The 20,000-nt window shown below is 40.4% G+C and overlaps 1 protein-coding gene across 2 annotated transcripts in view; it reads left to right on the top strand.

Annotated features, from left to right (window-relative positions):
* LOC127426652 (rho GTPase-activating protein 44-like) overlaps positions 1-20,000 on the top strand; it is a 61,401-nt gene that overhangs the window by 7,555 nt on the left and 33,846 nt on the right. The gene's annotated exons all lie outside the window — the stretch shown is intronic.

Genomic DNA, 20,000 nt, shown 5'->3' with positions numbered 1-20,000 from the left:
TGATGGTTCTTCTGCATTCATTCATGGATGTCTCCAAAGCATACAGTACATCCATTTCAGTGAGCAAGTAAATATTGGCACAGATAGACTTCTGGTGGAATAGGTAAGGCCACTGTCTCCCAATATCTTCAACTGAAGGTGCTGGAGTGGAATATAAATGCTGACGCAGAAGACAGAATTTATTCTCCCTGAGATTCTTTACTTCTGCTCTCTCTACCCCACCAATTCCCTCATGGCTATAAATGTCCTTTAGTTGCTGACGTTTGGCCTCTATCGTCTCCTCTATCTCCTCTGGTGGAAGGGCTGAAATCTCACCCATCCATAGGTGTAATTTGGTCCTCTCTTGCATCCAAAGTTTGGCCTTGATCTATGACAGGCAAAACTGCTCTCGCGGTTCGGATTTTCATCTCACGTCTTCACTTGTAGTAGGAGTGATGCTTAACCTCCTCCAAATAACGAACCATTTGGAAATTTTTCTCCGAAGCTGTCAGGATACTCCCTAACAATCTTTTGACAGATTGTAAGACATTGAGGTCATGTTGGACAAAGCTCAAACTTGCAGATCTCACCATCTGGCGCCTTTCAGCAAGGTTTGGGTCTTTTCCTGTAGAGATTGCCGTACAGATTTCAAGAGGCATTTGGTCCCAAGGGTCTTGAAAAGTCTCTGGCCATGTCTTGGAGATGATGGAGGCTCGTGTAGAGTTCAAACTTGGCCTGGCTGCCTTGGAGTGGGACGTAATGCAAGACAGGCCAGAGTGTGTTGGACAAAATTTGAAGCAGCTTTTTGAGTTGATATCATTAAGGTCTTCTTGCTGGACATCACTGTCAGGTCCAATATAGTTGGCACTGCATCAACTTTTAATTTAAGTCTCTCTGCAAAGCCTGCTTCGAACTGTGTCTTGTTTGTAAAAGAATCATCGGTAAAATAAAGCAAGCAAACAAACACGTTCTTACTGACGTGATCCGGGACTTCATTAAAAATAAACGTAAGCCTCTCTATCTTAATGTTAGGATCCATGGTAAGTAAATGCAAGAAATCTAGTTTCTCACAACATGGCACTGCACAACGTCTTGACATCTTCGTGGCCATCGTGACATCTCCTGTTGCTCCAAAAATAACTACTCTAAACGCAAGACTGGTGGGCGGGCCTAAGCAGTGTCGACAGTAAAGTAGGCGTTGATCTGTTCATGCAGAGGCTGGCCTGTGCTGATGTAATACCTCACTATGACGTATTAGTGAGGAGGAAGTATAGAATGAGTCATTTTGGCACATTGGTTTCAATAAAGCCTTTTTTTAGACTAACGAAGAAATGTTTGGTTCTGAAATTTACAGTATGTTTTTATAGTGCTATGAACTCTTATATGTCAAGATATCATGGTAAGTTTGATTTTCCAATTCATGACCCCTTTAAGTCTTCTTTGCTTTCTAGTCCAGAGCCCTGAGGTTTAGAAATGATCCGTTGCGGGGGCCTGGGTAGCTCAGCGAGTATTGACGCTGACTACCACCCCTGGAGTCGCGAGTTCGAATCCAGGGTGTGCTAAGCAACCAAACTGGCCCGGTTGCTAGGGAGGGTAGAGTCACATGGGGAAACCTCTTCATGGTCGCTATAATGTGGTTCTAGCTCTCGGTGGGGCACGTGGTGAGTTGTACGTGGATGCCACGGAGAATAGCGTTAAGCCTCCACACATGCTACGTCTCCGCGGTAACGCGCTCATCAAGCCACGTGATAAGATGCGCGGATTGACGGTCTCAGACGCGGAGGCAACTGAGATTCATCCTCCGCCACCCGGATTGAGGTGAGTCACTATGCCACCACGAGGACTTAGAGCACATTGGGAATTGGGCATGCCAAATTGGGGAGAAAAAAAGAAATGATCTGTTGCAGAATGACTGAGGATAGATTGGACGATGCCTGCAGAATTATAGCCTCTACCTCTTCAAACCAGGTCGACATTGTTCTACAAAAAGAGAAAAGCGTGATGAAGAATTAGTACAGGAATGCCACACATGCTGTACTCTGGCAATGGGTAGTAAACCAACAGATTCTCATGTTTTGCACAGCACATTCTCTCTGCTTGTGTAATACCGTAAACACCCATGTTAGGAAGCCGCACAGCCTGATATTCCAGTGTAACAAAATGTCAGACACACCCTGATGAATGAGAACTAATTTGATCTTTCCAACAACAAGCCCTTCATCTGTGTCACTGATCAATACAAACATGTTTCCGTTTTTGCATGTTGTGCCTCTGACTGTTACATCATTGGTTATATCGGCGTTCACAGGTTCAAAGTTCAGATTGGAAACTGACTGTGTGATCTCTTCATTGTATTCTCTGAAATAAAACTCTGTGCTTTTCTCCACTACAATGTCTTGTGGAAGTTGCCAGCATACAGATATGCCTGAAGAAGCTGATGTTTCTCAGCAAGTGTTTGCCATAAATTCTTAAAGTTATGGGATTTTCGAGCACACGTGTGTTTGCTCTCAAATCTTGTGTCCACAGACGGATTAGAGGGCCAATGGGAAAAATCAGGTCAGGATAGTGACTCAAGTAATGGTGCTTTGGTTTTAGACCAAATGCTTTGGTCCATCGAGAATCCAAATACTCATCAATTAAAACCTCCAAGGATGCTATCTGACCAGTGGAAACAGCTGGTGCACGTACAAGTTCTACTATTTGTCGTAGCTGTAAAACTAGCTGCCACGCCTCATTTTTAGATGGATTTTTTTAATTTAGTCTCCAATCAAAATTGGCTGCATCCTAAGTAAACACCAGTTTTGCACTGCATGGCCAGAAAGTTTGTCAGCCCCTGGAGCAACATCACTGGGTTTGTTGTTGGCATCACTACCCGAGGATGACAGCTGATTTATTCGTCAACGTTATTCCTGGTAACTAAAGTGCTTCTCCACTGTAACAAGATGATTAATGTATAAGGCTAAATCACATGATGCAACACCTTCAAAAACATCATGGCCAAGACAAGGCGGTAGCCCAGGCTGACATACATGAAAGTAGTTGAGTCCATTGAACACAAGAGTCAAATTTGACCCCGCAGACGGAATTTAATGTAGCATCACTTCTCTGAGCTTCAACGTGATCAATACATGACTTTACTGTGCGTTTACTTCCTTTGCACAGAGGATCTTTTTGAAATGTCCCCATGCAATATCTGCAAAAATTCAAACTCTTTGTGATATTCTCCACAAATCCACCAATACAGTGTGAGCCCAGATTATCCCCACAAATTGCAGATAATGTTCACCGGATCACCTGTCCATCAGGCAGAGTTCTGCCACTTACCTCGATATCTTTGAGATCTTTGATGTCAGGGCTGAACACTTTCTCTTGTCCAGAGAACTTGAAGTCCTGCTCCCTGCAAAGCAAAACAAGTTGCATTTGATCAATGCTTGATCTATGATGTGGAGGAATGTCTGCAAGAGTGGCATAAACACATAGTAATTTATGCTTTTTCCTGCCAAGAGGATTGGCTACTTCCAAAGCATCCTGATAAAGGATTAAGCCAAAGGATGAGGCCTCCGTTTTAAGCGGTCTATTTTCGATTAACTTTAGAAGTCATAAGTTAACAAGCTACCTTTGTTAAGCACGGCCTGTGTAGCCAACTGCACGCGGTTGGCGCGAATTTTACAAGTGCAATCAAAAAGACTGCTCACGTAAACCCACTATATTAAATACTTAAGCCAACACACTTATTTTAGCTTTTCCCTCAACGTGAGCTGCTATCTTAGACGAGATTCAAATGATTGAGTAAAATTAATTTACATGCACACCTTTACGTTGATAACTACATAAAATACGTTTTTTTTTTGTTTACATGAGATTTGAAATTATCTGATTTTTCTTTGCTTTTGACGTCAAAATGCAAATAGTCTTCCGCACGACACTTGGATAAGCCGGTAAGAATGTCAGAAAAAGTTGTATACATGCAACGCGAAATCGGGATAACGGGCAAAAATCTACGTGTACCGAGCGATTTTTGCTTGTATTTACATGACCACCACTTTGTCAGCTTATTAAGCATTATCAGTTTAAAATCGTGCATCTAAACGTGGACGCTGACTTACATTTTGGTCTGTTCCTTATACAAAACTGTCGTATGACTTCAGAAGACTCGGAATATATCGCACTTGTTGTATGTACTAGTTTCATGGTACTGTTATGTTGCTTTTTGTCCTTTTTTGGAGCTTGACAGCATATGTGTGTGTTTGGCAAATTTGAACTCTACACAGCAGGTCAGAGGTTATACACTATATAGACTGTGGTATGTATGCATTGCATGCTGATCTGGGGTCAGTGTGTGTGCGCAGGGTGTTTAGTTACATGTCACAGAGACTCACACACTCATCTAGAGTTACTGAACACAGTATATACACACATGACAGCAATACACACATACAGGGATCGGTTGAGACACACGACGTCAGAGAGAGAGTTTTAAGTGAGATGTAACTGTAACCGGCATGTCTGTATACGGGAAATACTGAGCTTGACTGTCCTGAAAGAGAGACAGACAAACAGAGTTTTCGCTTTTCGGCTTTTAGTTTCTGACATGAAAAAAGAGTAATGTTTTAAAGAAGAGGAGGAGGAGAGGAAGGTGGCTGCAGTTACATCATCTAGTCTTAAACACCCAGAATAAAACTAACATAATCATCATCCACCGCACACCACCGAACCTCTCCTATCCTCAACACAAAGTGGAGAAAGCAGGGTTTGATTCCAAAACATTAACCTCTCACTGTCATACTATCTGTCCTCCAACATAAACTTTCCCTGGTAATACATACATTGGGTTTTCGACCATTGAAATGGTGAAAAATGTTAATATTTTCAGATAAAGCCACATTGAGAGCTTCATATCTCTGGGATTTAACCATATAGGGCCTTAAAAATGAAGATACAAAAAGAAAAGTTCATTCTGAACCAGAATCTAAAAGGATATTAAAATATATTGAATGCATCTGGAGTTATAGGCACTCCAACTTTGGTAAATTAACAGAAAAAAGTGTTTTTTTCCCATTTTTGGACTCACACCATTGGTGTATAATGCAACAAGAGCTGCTGAAATCAATTGAGTTTAGTAATAGATCTACCAATCTGTGTGTAAAAATAAAATCATGATGCTGACACCTTTCTAAGGTTATTTTTTAGACCTGTAGTTTTGCTCCAAAATCATAGGCGAAAATTGTCAATTTGGTCCCCCTCTACAGAATAATGGAGTAATCAGTAAATATTGATCCATCGCATTTAATATTTTGGCTCTCATCATGTATTTCTTTCTTTCACCAGTAAAAATAAATAAATACATTTTATGTATGTCGAGCAACTCCAGTTAAATTGACAGAATGACCATGATGGTGTTTTTTGAATTAGTATGATTAAGAGATGTGGTATACTGTACTGAAGTACTGAAGTACTGTTTTCTGACACCAGTATGATTATCAAACCGCATGTATGTGCGCAGCTGTTTTGTGTAGTGTTTAGTGCTTTCTTAAATACATTGTAAACGGGGTCAGTGTATTACACGTGTTTTCAGAGCGGTTCTGTGCTCCATACACATAAAACCTATCTATCTGGTGCCCTGAGTGACTGATGTGTTCTGAGTTCGGTTCGGTTTAGAATGACTGTAGTTGCACATTTGCATACTTTCACATTCCTCTATGTTTGGCTGCTACAGTTTACTATACAATGGTAAATAACCCCATGAGAGCGGGTATTTGTGGACAGAAAGGGAGATGAGAGCATTTCACTGTAGTAAAAGGCTGTTATCAAGCCAACTAAAAACAACCGAAACTCTCTTTTTTGGCTTTTTCCCCTTTTTCACCCAGTTTGGAATGCCCAATTCCCAGTGCGCTTTTAAGTCCTCGTGGTCGCGCAGTGATTCGCCTCAATCCGGGTGGCGGAGGACGAATCTCAGTTGCCTCCGCGTCTGAGACCATCAACCCGCGCATCATCACGTGGCTTGTTCAGCGCGTTACCACGGAGACATAGCGCATGTGGAGGCTTCATGCTGTCCACCACGGCATCCGCGCACAACTCACCACGCGCCCCACCGTGAACGAACCACATTATAGCGACCACGAGGAGGTTACCCCATGTGACCCTACCCTCCCTAGCAACCGGGCCAATTTGGTTGCTTAGGAGACCTGGCTGGAGTCACTCAGCACACCCTGGATAACCTTGATGATTTTTAAACAGCCTAGTCTCATAGAATGAACGTTACTGTAACTACACTTTTGCAAACTGACAATTACGTGCCAAATTCTACATTTCGGATCAATCTCCTGGTGAAATGAACACTAGAGGCGCAACAACAACTGTGCGTTTTATTCACTTTCACACAAATCATGACTGCAGCTGCTGATTATGACTTTATAAACACTTACACTGCTATGTTATGATATCGAAATACTTTTATTATAATGCATCATTGAATTTAATTTATTTATTGTCATTATAACTTGTATAATGAAATTTCGTGTGGCACCATCCTACAAGCAGCATACTGTACAGAGTGTATGCATAAACCGTATATCATATTACAGACTCTACATTTACACACTTATTCCAGTGTGATTAGCTTGCGCGGTAGCTCACATGATAGTGTTTGACTTTGTTCACCTCTCATTTGATTTTAGATCAGTATTGGTTAGGTTTAGGTTAAAGTTTTAGGTTAAGGAGGTACGTTTTACTCATTAAAACCTCCATCTAACATTCACCTTAAAAGCGTCGTCTGATTAAGACATCATTTCGCTCGCTTTTGGCGCCCCCCGCTGGACATTTCACTGGAAAACTGCAGCAAACCAAGTAATGAAGCATGTCATTTTGGTCAAATAATTTCCATGAGATCAGGTTGTTTTTAAACCTGTATTCTGATGAGTGACGTATCTTCTGTAGAGAACAATTGATGTGCTACGAGTGCACTGAGACACACACTTACACACTCCGCTGTATTAGTGAGGCAGTGTAGAATAACAAATGAGATGTGAGGTGTAGAATTGAACCTCATTAAAGTCTCATTTTCTTCTCTCCCCAGTAATAACACCTCTATCTCTCTCATCTCTGGAGATGTGTTTTTCCCTGTGGCTTCATGCCTCACACTGGATTTCGTCTTAAACAGTGTGTGACTGATGTCATGTGTGTGTAACTGCAAACGATTCCTCTGAGTCTGTGCTTTGGGCGTGATTTTGGCTTTGCAAAGTGAAGCTGCTCCTATGCTGAAAACAGACTGATCAAAACACCACATTTTATGAGCATTGCTCATACTTGTACGTCATCTTCTGAGCATCGGGCAATGGAATTCCTTTATGGTCGGAGATCAGTGATATCAAGTCGGAATACCCCACATCCGACTTTGAATGGAGCACAGTATTAGCTGGTAGATACCGGAATTACACCCTATGAGTGCCTCTGTTTCTGTCATGAACTGAAACGACTTTAAACCCTTTAAGCTGTACCGATCCGACAATTACAGCCGCTCCGCCTGTTAAGCGATACGGAATGATGTCTCTCACCTCAGTCCCTGCTGACTGCTAATGCGAGCGCTCTCTGTTGCCGTTAATGAAGTTAGACGAGACGGCAGGATGGGCAGTGGAACATAAGCACTCGTCTGTCTTAATGTGCAGACACTTTACCTCCTGAAGGCCATGACGTTGAGCCAAATGGAAAGATTGAGAGCATCGTGAGCTGCCTTGCTAGACAGCATATTAAGGCATCAAAGGTGCACTCCCAATGTCAAGACTAATCCTAGTAAGGTAAGCAGCAACTTTATGCTACCTTCCGAGAGACCTTAAGTCAACGTTACATTTGTTCTTTGCAATCCCAGACTGCACTGTGACGAGCTCAGTGTAAAATTAAGCTAAGATAGCAGAAAAAGCAAGAGAAATATTGATTATAAGAGTGTTCCAAATCAATCACATATGAGGTTCCATGTTAGAAAGCTGCCCTAAAGAAATATTCCGGGTTCAATACAAGTTCAGCTTAATCGACAGCATTTGTGGCATAATGTTGAATACCACAAAGATTTATTTTCTTTAAAAAAAAAGCACAATTGTGTGTTCCAGTGAGACACTTACAATGGAAGTCAATGGGGTCAATCTGTAAACATTAAAATACTCACTGTTTCAAAAGAATAAACACAAGACATAAACAATATGTGTGTTAACGTGATTTTACTGTGATTAAGTCACTTACTAACCACATCTGTGTGAAGTTATAGACAATTTTACAACTTCGTTGCCATGACGATATAACGGGGTAAACCCTAAAACTGTAAAAACGACGATTTAAACATCTTTACAGCTCAAATAATACACAAGTTTTAACAGAAGAATGAATGTAAGTGCTTTTATAAAATTATAAGCGTCACATTTCTGACTTTAAAACCTCCAAAAATGGACCCCATTGACTTCCATTGTAAGTGTCTCACTGGAACACAGATTTGTGCTTTTATTAAAGAAAAGGAGGAACGAGTCGAAATTTTTGTGGTAATCAATATTAAGCCACACATGCTGCTGATTGAGCTGAACTTGCATTGAACCCGGAATATTCCTAGTTTAATGCCGAAGTATACTTTGGTTTTCTACGTGACATTCTCGTCATGCAATTACTGCCGAAAAAGTTTGTCGACGAAGGTTTTTTAAAAAATTTTGTAAACATGAACATGAACAAAGCCGAGACGGAAAAGTTGAACTTGAACCAAGTTACAAGTTAGTCAGAATGCGATGTGAATATGCCGTTTCCTTAAAAACATGCTACACGTAACGCAATAAACTGTGTAAATTCACAGAAGAGCCACTTCTAAAAGCAGCTCATACTTAAGTATATTCATTATATTTTATTATTTCATCTCATGTTGTTTAATCTTACATATTATTTAAACATGTTTAAATAATTGTAAATAGTTTACACAATATTAAAATATTTGGTTAAAGTTTGGCCTCTTACAGTTTGATACATGTTTTGGTAATTTTGCACATTATCATCGACAATTCTATGTTGTACTTGTTGACTAAAATTATAAATAGACTAATATTAGTAATCAAAAATGACTATATTTAAAGGACATTCTTGTCGAAAGACATAAATTATGACTATAATAAAAACATGAAAATGAACACTGCTTAAAGTGTTGTCTATGTAGGCAGCTCACTAGGTTTGGAACAGAGCCATTGATTCTATGTCTCACCGTTGATGGATTTTACTCTCAGGTGACAGCAGGTTTAACGGCAAATCTTATAAGAACTGCCCTGGTGTGAGGCTAATGCAGCTGTATCTCAGTGTACAGACAATGTAGAAACAGAGTATTGTTACACTTACACACACACCTGGTGGTATTCCCCTGAGAGAACAGGTGTATCTCTGCAGACAGGTAACGTGAGTGTTAACATTGGCTGCTGTTCAGAGTCTCCGTGTCCCCTTCTGCTCGCATGGGAATGTGTTTAAGTGTCACACAGACAGCGAGAGAACTTTATATAGCTCAAACTCCTCATGAACTCTCACAGACGAACAGGGAACTCTACCAGCAAACTTTGTACAGGGAGTGAGAAAGTTTGGAAATTTGACAACAGAGAGGAGCTTTCAAAATGTGTACACCATTTCGCAAAATAATTTTGACATACAATATATGGAACAGATACACTCCAAAATAATTGTAAGATTTACGAATTTCAATTTCAGCAAACATCCTTAAAATTTAATGGAGTAAAATTGAACTAAAAATAACTATATTTTCTCAGTATCACTTCAAACTAAGTTTTATTAATTACATTAACAAACATTTTTACATATCATATACAGACACACCGTCGCCTGGTCCTCGACCACTCCTCCACCCTCTGGCAGACAACAGCCGCTCCTCCCCGGGCAGACAGCAGCGAATCCTCCGACCCCTGGCGGATGGAACGCCCCTCCGCGTTCTGGTGGCTGGTAGCGAGCCCCTCCGCCCCTCATGGACGGCGGCCGTTCCTCCGCGTCCAGGCGGCCGGCAGCAACTCCTCCGAACCCCGGCGGACGGCCGCGGCTGCTCCTTTGGGTGGACTGCATTAGCGAGGACTCCACGACAGCGCATCCCTCCTCCTTCCCGGGTTTTGGCACCAATGTAACGGGGTTAAAATGGGCAAGGAGGAGGCGGGAACCGGACAAACCATCAAAATAATGTTTGATGAAAACTTAAAAAGACACAAGCATAAACACACACGGCAGCTGCGTGCGGCTCTCTCTCTCCCAAACTGCCGCATCTGGCTCAGCTTTATCCCTCTCCTCGGCTGATTAGCCTGATTGGGGCCGGCCGTGCACACTCATGGCCTGGCCCCGCCCTCCTCTTCGTCACACTCCTCCCTCCTTTGCCTCAGGCCGGGGAACTCCTGGCATGACGTACATCCCCCCCCCCCGCTTTCCCCGCCATTCGAGACCTGGGAGGGAGACAAGGGGAGGGAAAAGAGGAGAGGGAAAGGGCAAAGTCGAGCGACAGTGAGAGAGAGAGAGAGAGGAGAGAGAGAAAAAAAAGTTGCTCGCCGGTTCCCAGACACGCCATCGCCTGGTCCTTGACCACTCCTCCACCCTCTGGTGGACAACAGCCGCTCCTCCCCGGGTGGACAGCAGCGAGTCCTCCGACCCCTGGCGGATGGAACGCCCCTCCGCGTTCTGGTGGCCGGTAGCGAGCCCCTCCGCCCCTGGAAGCGGCTCCACCGCTCCAGGCAGCCAGCAGCGACTCCTCCGTCCCCCGGCGGATGGCGAGTAGAGTCACATGGGGTAACCTCCTCGTGGTCACTATAATGTGGTTCTCGCTCTCGGTGGGGCACGTGGGGAGCTGTGCGTGGATGTCGCGGAGAATAGCGTGAAGCCTCCACATGCGCTACGTCGCCGCGTAACGCGCTCAACAAGCCACGTGATGAGATGCGTGGATTGACGGTTTCAGACGCGGAGGCAACTGAGATTCGTCCTCCGCCACCCGGATTGAGGCGAGTCACTACGCCACCACGAGGACTTAGAGCGCATTGGGAATTGGGCATTCCAAATTGAGGACAAAAAGGGGAGAAAATCCTAAAAATAATAATAAAGTCAAGTATAATAAATGTTAATTTTTTAATTACTTTTTTTCCCCCTAACATTTTCTTCCAGGACTCCCAGTTTGAAAACCCTGTCCTAGTTTATCAGTTAACTACCTATTTAAAGACCTGCATGCAGAAAGGAACAAGACTGTTGACAATCGAAGATGATATGTGAAGTTGAAATATCGAAATATATGGAATATTTTAAGGACAATTCTATTATTTATCAATCTTAGACTCTCTGCAGTATCTCTGCAAAACCCCCAGTTGAAAAGTGAAAAGATTAGTAAAAAATGGTACTTATATTGGTGAACCTGGCTTCTAAATGATGTCTGATGAAGTGACACATACACTTGATTTAAATACAGAACTGAAATTCTCTCGTCAAACACTGAAATACCCAACTAAACACATACTGAAAGGACCCCATAACCCATGCCAGACCAAATCTAATTCACAAACTCTTATGATTTAGTCTCTTTTGATTCTGAAAACATCTGGAATATGAAAGTGTTTAGAGAATCTCATCTCTCCATTAGTCAAGCATACAAAACTTCCTGTGACATCTGACATCGCTCATACAGCACTGAGGCTGTCTGTCTCTCTTTTTCTGTCTTACTGTCAGCATGCAGCAATATTTCTCTGGTTATTCTAGTAAGGTGTAACTGAGATGTGACCCAGTTTTTTAGCTAATCTGATTTTTACTCCGCCAAACTCGTCCTCTCTTCCTCCTGTTCCATCACCTCCGCTCTTGCTTTCTAACCATCATCTTCTAATGTTCAGATGGAGAAGTGTTTGTCATGACAATTAAGACTAGATGGATGGTTACCAGTGCATCGCTTTGCAGTTGCTAAGGTGTTCTGAGTGGTTGCTAGGTGGTTGTTTACTGTCCAAAGTCTCTCTGATATTCTGCTCTCTAGATATGACTTGAGTCCCTCCTTCAATGCAAGTCTATGAGATTTTTATCAAGACACATGATTTGAGATAGCAGGACGACTTAATTCTTGGATTTAGTGGTACATTTCTGAAATCCAAATATAGGTATTGCACTAAATGAAGAGCCACATATGTCACTTATTCTGAATAATAGTGTATGTCTGAACTCTTAGAAATTGAGATTTTGACATTATTGTTTTAATTTGAATACGTAAAGGTACATTTCTAGTTTCAGCATTATTTGTAATTCAGATCTTTGTTTTGTTGTACAAGAAAAACTAGCATCATACCATGTGACCCACATTTAGTTTTCGACCCTTGAAAACAGGACAAATTGTACAGTTTACACATGGAGCCACATTGAGAGCTTCATATCTCTGGGATTTAACCATATAGGGCCTTAAAAATAAAGATGAAAAAAATGAAATTTGTTCTGAAGCAGAATCTAAAAGGATACTAAGATATCTTAAATACGTCTGGAGTTATAGGGACTCCAACTTTGGAAAAATGACACAAAAAAAGTGTTTTTTCCCATTTTTGGACGCACACCATTGGTATATAAAGCAACAAGAGCTGCTGAAGTCAACTGGTTTTCATAGTAGATCTACCAATCTGTGTGTACAAATAAAATCACAGTGCTGACACCTTTCTAAGGTTATTTTTTAGACCTGTAGTTTTGCTCCAAAATCATAGGCGAAAATTGTCATTTCGACCCCCTCTACAAAATAATAGAGTAATCAGTAAATACTGATCCATGACATTTAATATTTTGGCTTTCATCCATATTTATTTATGTCTTTCTTCAGAAATAGTATTAACAACAGTATAAAATGATGTGTGAACACAGATATTGAGCTATATATAACCCACTGATATACCTCTTGTGTGTGTGTGTGTGTGTGTGTGTGTGTGTGTTCTCTGGGGAATGGGTGTGGAATGGTTCTTTCTCCCTGGAATAATGTGTCATTCTGACATTCTCATGTTGCTGTAATAACAGAGTGTGTCATGTGAATCAACACTGATTTCATGACAGTTCATGGTGAAACATCTACTGTACTCTCACTGATTCTCAGTGTTTGAGAAGTGTGTACTGTTGAGGGAACCAGAGGCACTGGAGTCTCTCAGGTGTAGTTCTGACTCTTCAAACAGTGTGTTTGTGTGCTAAAAATGACCACACCTGCCTTTCATGAGCAGTCATACACACAAACACTGTTTGCTGGTGAACTCTCACTTCTAAACAGATTACATCATAGTAAGTGACATAGTCTCTTGCATCTCACACGTGTCGCCTCTGAAGTTTCCGAAAAACCTTTCATTTCTCCTAAGGATTTTTAGGAGAATCAACTGAGACAATGGTGTTACTAATGAAACATAAGTTGAGAACTCTATTTAAAGTATTTAATTCTGTCATCATTTACTCACCCTCATGTTGTTCCAAACCTGTATGACTTTCTTTCTTCTGTGGAACACAAAAAGTTTGGGAAAAGTCAGCTTCAACCTACTTTAACATTTCTCCTCTTGTGTTTCACGGTAGGAAGAGAGTTTTGGAAGGACATGAGGGTGAGTAAATGATGACATAATTTGCATTTTGGGGGAGGGGGGAGGGGTTGAATTATCCCTTTAAGTCCCCTGAGCTCTGAAAGAGCACCCTCTGAGCAATACAACTTTCCTTTGGAATTGTTTGACATGTTACATCATCTGATCGGATTTTTTGTTTGTTTTCTCCACCCAGCTGTGTAAAGACAAAGTCACATCTCAAGAGGAATATTGATGTGTTAGTACTCGGGGGGAAAGTCCAATCAATGGAAAGAGTTCTTCATTGGAATTAATACAATCTTTGTAAATTTCTGTAGTATATAAATATAATTGGTTACACTAATGCATTAGGTATCATAAACAAACAATTAACAATATATTTTTAAGATGGAGACACAACCCATGTCTTTTGGGGATTTGTTAAGATCCAAGAATTTTGGTTGAAGATTCAGAGTATTATGTGTGAGGTATTGGGCTCTTAGATTTTATTTTGCCCCAGACTCTGTATTTTAGGTGATGGGGTGGTCATTAATATGGAGAATAAGCACATAAAAAACTGGGTCCTAACTAGTATTATGATTGCCAGACAGATAATTTTAAGGGGTTGGAAGTCGGCTGGAGCGCCCCCATTTCAGGAGTGGTGTTCGGAGATGGGCAGGGTGGCAGCTTTTGAAGAGGGGTCATCCAGAAGATGGGGGAATGGGGCAAATATCTGGCTTTTTTGGAGGGCTCTCGGGGAGGGACAGTGGAGAGAGAGGTGTAGTGGATGTGTGTGGTTATTATATTTTGTTTGTTTGTTTGTTTGTTTGTGTGTGTGTATAATTACATGACCACTGGGGTGTTGTTGGGGGTCGGCTGGGATGGGGGCGGGGGGGGGTAAATATTGATTCTGTTTGTATATGTTTTGCTTTTCTTTGATTAATAGATGAATCAATAAAAAAATGTTAATCACAAAAAACGATATAATTTTTACAGTATAATTTTATTGTAATAATAAAAAAGCCTCTATATGGCCAATCTTCGTCTTTTCTGATTTTGTTGCGGTTTATTATCATGCAGTAACACACTGACATACTGACTGATGCGTCATCACGTGTGTCCCTCCCCTCCAAATCCAACCAGGTGTAAACAGCGACGTGTCTCACCTGACCACATGTGATCGGATCACTCGAGACGCATCTTAATACCAGGTGGAAACTGGGTCTTTGTGTCTATAAGGGGTTCAAGTCTAACTGTTTATAAGGCTGCCTGGATTACTGTTTAATTCTGTGTGTGTGTGTGTGTGTGTGTGTGTGAGTGTGTGTGTGAGTGTGTGAGTGTGTGTGTGAGTGTGTGTGTGTGTGTGTGTGTGTGTGTGTGTGAGTGTGAGTGAGTGTGTGTGTGTGTGAGTGTGTGTGTGTGTGTGTGTGTGTGTGTGTGTGTGTGTGTGTGTGTGTGTGAGTGAGTGTGTGAGTGAGTGTGTGAGTGAGTGTGTGAGTGAGTGTGTGAGTGAGTGAGTGTGTGAGTGTGTGTGTAAGAGTGTGTGTGTGTGTGTAAGAGTGTGAGTGAGTTGTGTGTGTGTGTGTGTGTGTGTGTGAGTGAGTGTGTGTTTGTGTGTGAGTGAGTGTGTGTTTTGTGCAGGAACCTGTCTTACCTGTCTACAGGTGAACACACACACACACACACACAGGTTAAAGGATCTTAATACTTAATACACTGCAGTGTAGTGCTGATATACGGTGAGTGTGAGCGTGTGAGTGTGTGTGTGTGTGTGTCTAATTTCTGTGTGTTTTGTGCAGGAACCTGTCTAACCTGTCTACAGGTGAACACACACAGGTTAAAGGATCTTAATACTCTTGACTGCAGTGTAGTGCTGATATACGGTGTGTGTGTGTGTGTGTGTGTGTGTGTCAGTCAGTCATGTGCTACTGCAGTATTGTGTGTGTCTCATTTTTTCTGTCACTTTTCCATGGCCTGATTTCCTATCAGGGTCAATCTGAACACATGCTTTTATATCAGCTTAAATCTTATAACAATACAAATGAAACATTGTTACACTCACTGTCTACATGACAACTATCACCTGTTCAGAGGATAAAAGTTTAATAAACATACAAAATTATTTGAGGAAAATGTACAAATGCAGAGAGATTTGAGTTTAGGCCCTGCTGGAGATTATGGGAGAGAAAATATCATTAGAATAACAGCAGTATAAAAACAATAACTGCTCTGTGTACTGTGTGCATGTGATGTGAATGTGTGTGTGTGTGTGTGTGTGTGTGTGTGTGTGTGTGTGTGTGATCCAAGAAACACTCTCTGGATTGTCAGAGTAGTTGAGGTGAAGGCCAAAACAGATTAACAAGTTAAAACTACCCAGAATCTCTTTAGCTGTCTGTCTGTCTGTCTGTCTCTCACTTTATTTCCTAAGATCACTTTGACTATCTTCCTGTCTTTTTTCCTCTTGTAGTTTGATTGGTGTTCCTCACTGTTGTTACTGTTTTATTTGTAATTCTGCAGCTGGTTTACGTTCCTCAGGTTAGATTCAGGTGTCATGCTCTCATCCAGATGATACAGAGAAATGTTCATAAATCTCAGGATTAATTAAACCTGATCTTATGTCATTAGCTGGTATATCAGGTACTTATGGAAAGACTGTTAATTGCTGTTCTGATTATACACTTTCACTTTTCATCTGTTCATTCATTCATTTTCAAAATAAATAATGCCACTGGATGGCAGGAACACATCAGTGCGCCACCTACAGGCTCAATGTGGAACATGAGATGTGTGTTATTATTACAGCTGGAGGGAGCTGATGACCTCTGTGGGTCAAAGTCACCTGTATTTATATCAGACACATGGTAAAGCCACACTCAAAAATAAATGAAAAACTGAAGAAGAAGAAGAAGAAAAAAAGAAGATTATTATGATGTATTAATTTAATTTTGTTATAAAAATTTAAACGCATAAATCTTTAAAATAGGCTCATATATTTGTTGAGTTTATATCTTTAGTGCTTGAAGTGCTTATATTTGATAAAACAATTTAATGACATAAATGCACTGAAAAATATTTTAGTCTCTTTGTCAGATTTAACGCATTTCAATTTCATGAATTTTTTCAATTGTATAATGTTTAACAGAATTAAATTAATAAAAAGAAAATATTTAGTTTTTTATTTTATTTTGCTAAAGATGACTAAATTCAATTTGATGGAATTTTATCATGAAATTGAAATGCGTAAATCTTAAAATATTTTTGGTTTGATTGTGTAATAACCACACACACTATGCAGCAATAATACTGCAGGTTACGTGCTTTTTTTTTATTACTTTTCTGTCGTAGTATTTATATTAGTAGTAGTATTGAGTACTGAATGTTCTAAAACATTTTTAACACTATTTACTTGAAATTTACTGTTAATAATAACTGTGTTTTTGTTAATTGAACAGGCTGTTTTGACACAAGGGGGAACTAAAGCTTCTGTTGTTGTAAAGTATTGTATTTAATGCCTAAAGATGCAATACGTCAGGTTTAGGGCTGCATAATGAATCAAATTAATAATCGAGATTATTACAGCTGCCACAATTAACTAATTATAAAGTGTCAGTTGCATTGAAGTTAATTCCATTGAGTTATACTCCTTTGCACAAACAATTATATTAACAATTTTTTTGTTTTTTGTTTTAGTTTTTTTGCAGTAGTGGAGCATGAAACATGTCTGCTGCTTGATTCTGTGTGTATAATTGTGTCTTGATTTACTGATGTGTATAAAATAGCAAAAAAGTAATTTAGAAACAGCTCTCAGCATATTTTGGATGTGTAACCTGCATAAAGAATATGGCATGCGGACTCCCCTGACAAAATATAAACAGTGTATATATATATATATATATATATATATATATATATATATATATATATATATATATATATATACACCGATCAGCCACAACTTTAAAACCACCTGCCTAATATTGTGTAGGTCCCCCTCGTGCCACCAAAACAGCGCCAACCTGCATCTCAGAATAGCATTCTAAAATACTCAAACCAGCCCGTCTGGCACCAACAATCATGCCACGTTCCAAATCACTGAGATCACATGGTTGATGTGAACATTAACTGGAGCTCCTGACCTGTATCTGCATTATTTTATGCACTGCACTGCTGCCACACAATTGGCCGATTAGATAATCGCATGGATGATTGTTGGTGCCAGACGGGCAGAATGCTATTCTGAGATGCGGGTTGGCGCTGTTTTGGCGGCATGAGGAGGACCTACACAATATTAGGCAGGTGCTTTTAATGTTGTGGCTGATCGGTGTATATATACACGTGTATATACACAGTATATATAATTTAATATATGATCATTTTCCACCCTGGCCCTCTGTCTGAAACGCTTGGTTTTAAGCTATCTGGCCCTTTAAGATTTTAATGTAAACACCCACTGTTCTGATTGGCTAACTTCGTGCAGCCCCTTAAATTCAGCTATACATAACTCAATCGGAAGAAAATGAACAAGCTTCACATTATAATTTATAAAACTACATTTCAGAGTTTACCCATAACGTACAGCTAACACATTTCATCTGAATGTATCAAAATGTTCACTCAAGCACAGCAACTATCAAACAGTCATGACATTTGAAACATTCGTGAATTAAAAGGTTTATTCGCAGGTCCGGTAGTGTTTAACCGCCGCATCTATCAATAACAGTTCCTTTGCAAAGCTTGAATCATATTGTGACTGGTTCACAAGCAGTCCGTGCTGATCTGAGCTGAAAACAAATACAATCCACGCTGAAATGTTCTGAATACACAAACGTAATACGGTCCATGGCGATGTTGGGTTCTTCAACCGGCTTCAACAGGCCAAAGCAGAGACGCTGGTCTTCACCGGAGCGACATCTCACATCTCCCGTGTTTGTTTCCACACAGAACGGCATGTGTTTCTCCCAGTCTGTGGCAGCAGCAGAATGAGACATGTTTTTAAAAGTTGCACTTATACTGCTCTTAAAACGTGGCACACATCGCTATAAATGCATCAAAACGATCAAAGATGTCCATCTAGTGCATGTGTACAAAACAGACACAAATGTGTGTTTGAAAGGGAACGAGTGAGTTGAGATGATTCCTGCTGATAGCGGTCATACCTGACGGTCTGGTCTCATTCCTCACAATACTTCACTTCCTTTAAACTCTGTCTGAGTGTCTGTATTCATCATGGCTCTGTGGAAGAGAAAGCTTCACATCTCCACCAGACGCAAACGGAAAGTGTCTCCCGAGTAAGATTTGTGATAACGTTTGTCTGATAAATATTACGAGTTAATTTCTGTGGTACATGATCAAATCATTTGATGGAAACTCTTATGAGGGATGTGGGCTTAAGGATGTACAGGATTCATGTTGTATTCAGGATACTGTATGTGTGTGTTTGCTGGTTGAGTCTAAGAGCTGTAGTGTGTTTTTTTTAGTTTTTAATCTGAGTTTGTTTCAGGGTTTGACTTTAGGTTATTTCACAGTCTCTGAGACTATTTCTTTGTCAATTTGTATGGTTAACACAAAAATAGTCATGCACACATTGCTTCAACGATAGATTTAAAAAAAGAAGCTTATTTTTAGGACCATTTTGCATTGTGGCATTATTTGCATGACAATTCAGCACATTTTCACACCTAAATTCTCATTATTAAATATTCAATGGGAATTCTCATTGTTGTACTGCAGTATTTTTATTGTATTACAGTAAAAATTACTGTAATTATTTTTTTTCTTTTTTAAATAAATAAATAAATATAATTCTAATAAAATTTTCTTTTGTTTTTGGGGTGAAATGGAGGACAATCCGGGTGGTGGAGGACAAGTCTCAGTTGCCTCCGCTTCTGAGACCGTCAATCCGTGCATCTTATCACGTGACTCGTTGTGCATGACACCGCGGAGACTCACAGCATGTGGAGGCTCATGCTACTCTCCACGATCCACACACAACTTACCACACGCCCCATTGAGAGTGAGAACCACTAATCACGACCACGAGGAGATTACCCCATGTGACTCTACCCTCCCTAGCAACCGGGCCAATTTGGTTGCTTAGGAGACCTGGCTGGAGTCACTCAGCACACCCGATTCGAACTCGTGACTCCAGGTGTGATAGTGTCAATACTCGCTGCGTGAATCTTAATAAAACATTTGAGTCTGTGCACAGCTAATGGAAATATAAATATGTAAAAAAATCATCATAAATTAAAGGCAGTACAACAAAAACTTCCATAATGTGTAAATACTATATTGTTACATTTCGTGTTACAGTGATTACAATTCGATTATTCTGTATTAGAGTAATGGAATGTTTTTAATTGTCATAAAAATAATGTCACAATGTAAAAAAATGTTCTGGTCCTAAAAATAGGCTTCAGTTTCTTGAAGTAAAATGTGATTTCTTATTTTCTTTCTTTTCATTTTGGGGTAAACTATGAC

The sequence above is a fragment of the Myxocyprinus asiaticus genome, chromosome 36 (assembly GCF_019703515.2).
Source record: "Myxocyprinus asiaticus isolate MX2 ecotype Aquarium Trade chromosome 36, UBuf_Myxa_2, whole genome shotgun sequence".
Taxonomy (NCBI): Eukaryota; Metazoa; Chordata; class Actinopteri; order Cypriniformes; family Catostomidae; genus Myxocyprinus; species Myxocyprinus asiaticus.
The sequence above is the reverse complement of the archived record's forward strand: the minus strand, read 5'-3'. Positions and strand labels throughout refer to the sequence as shown.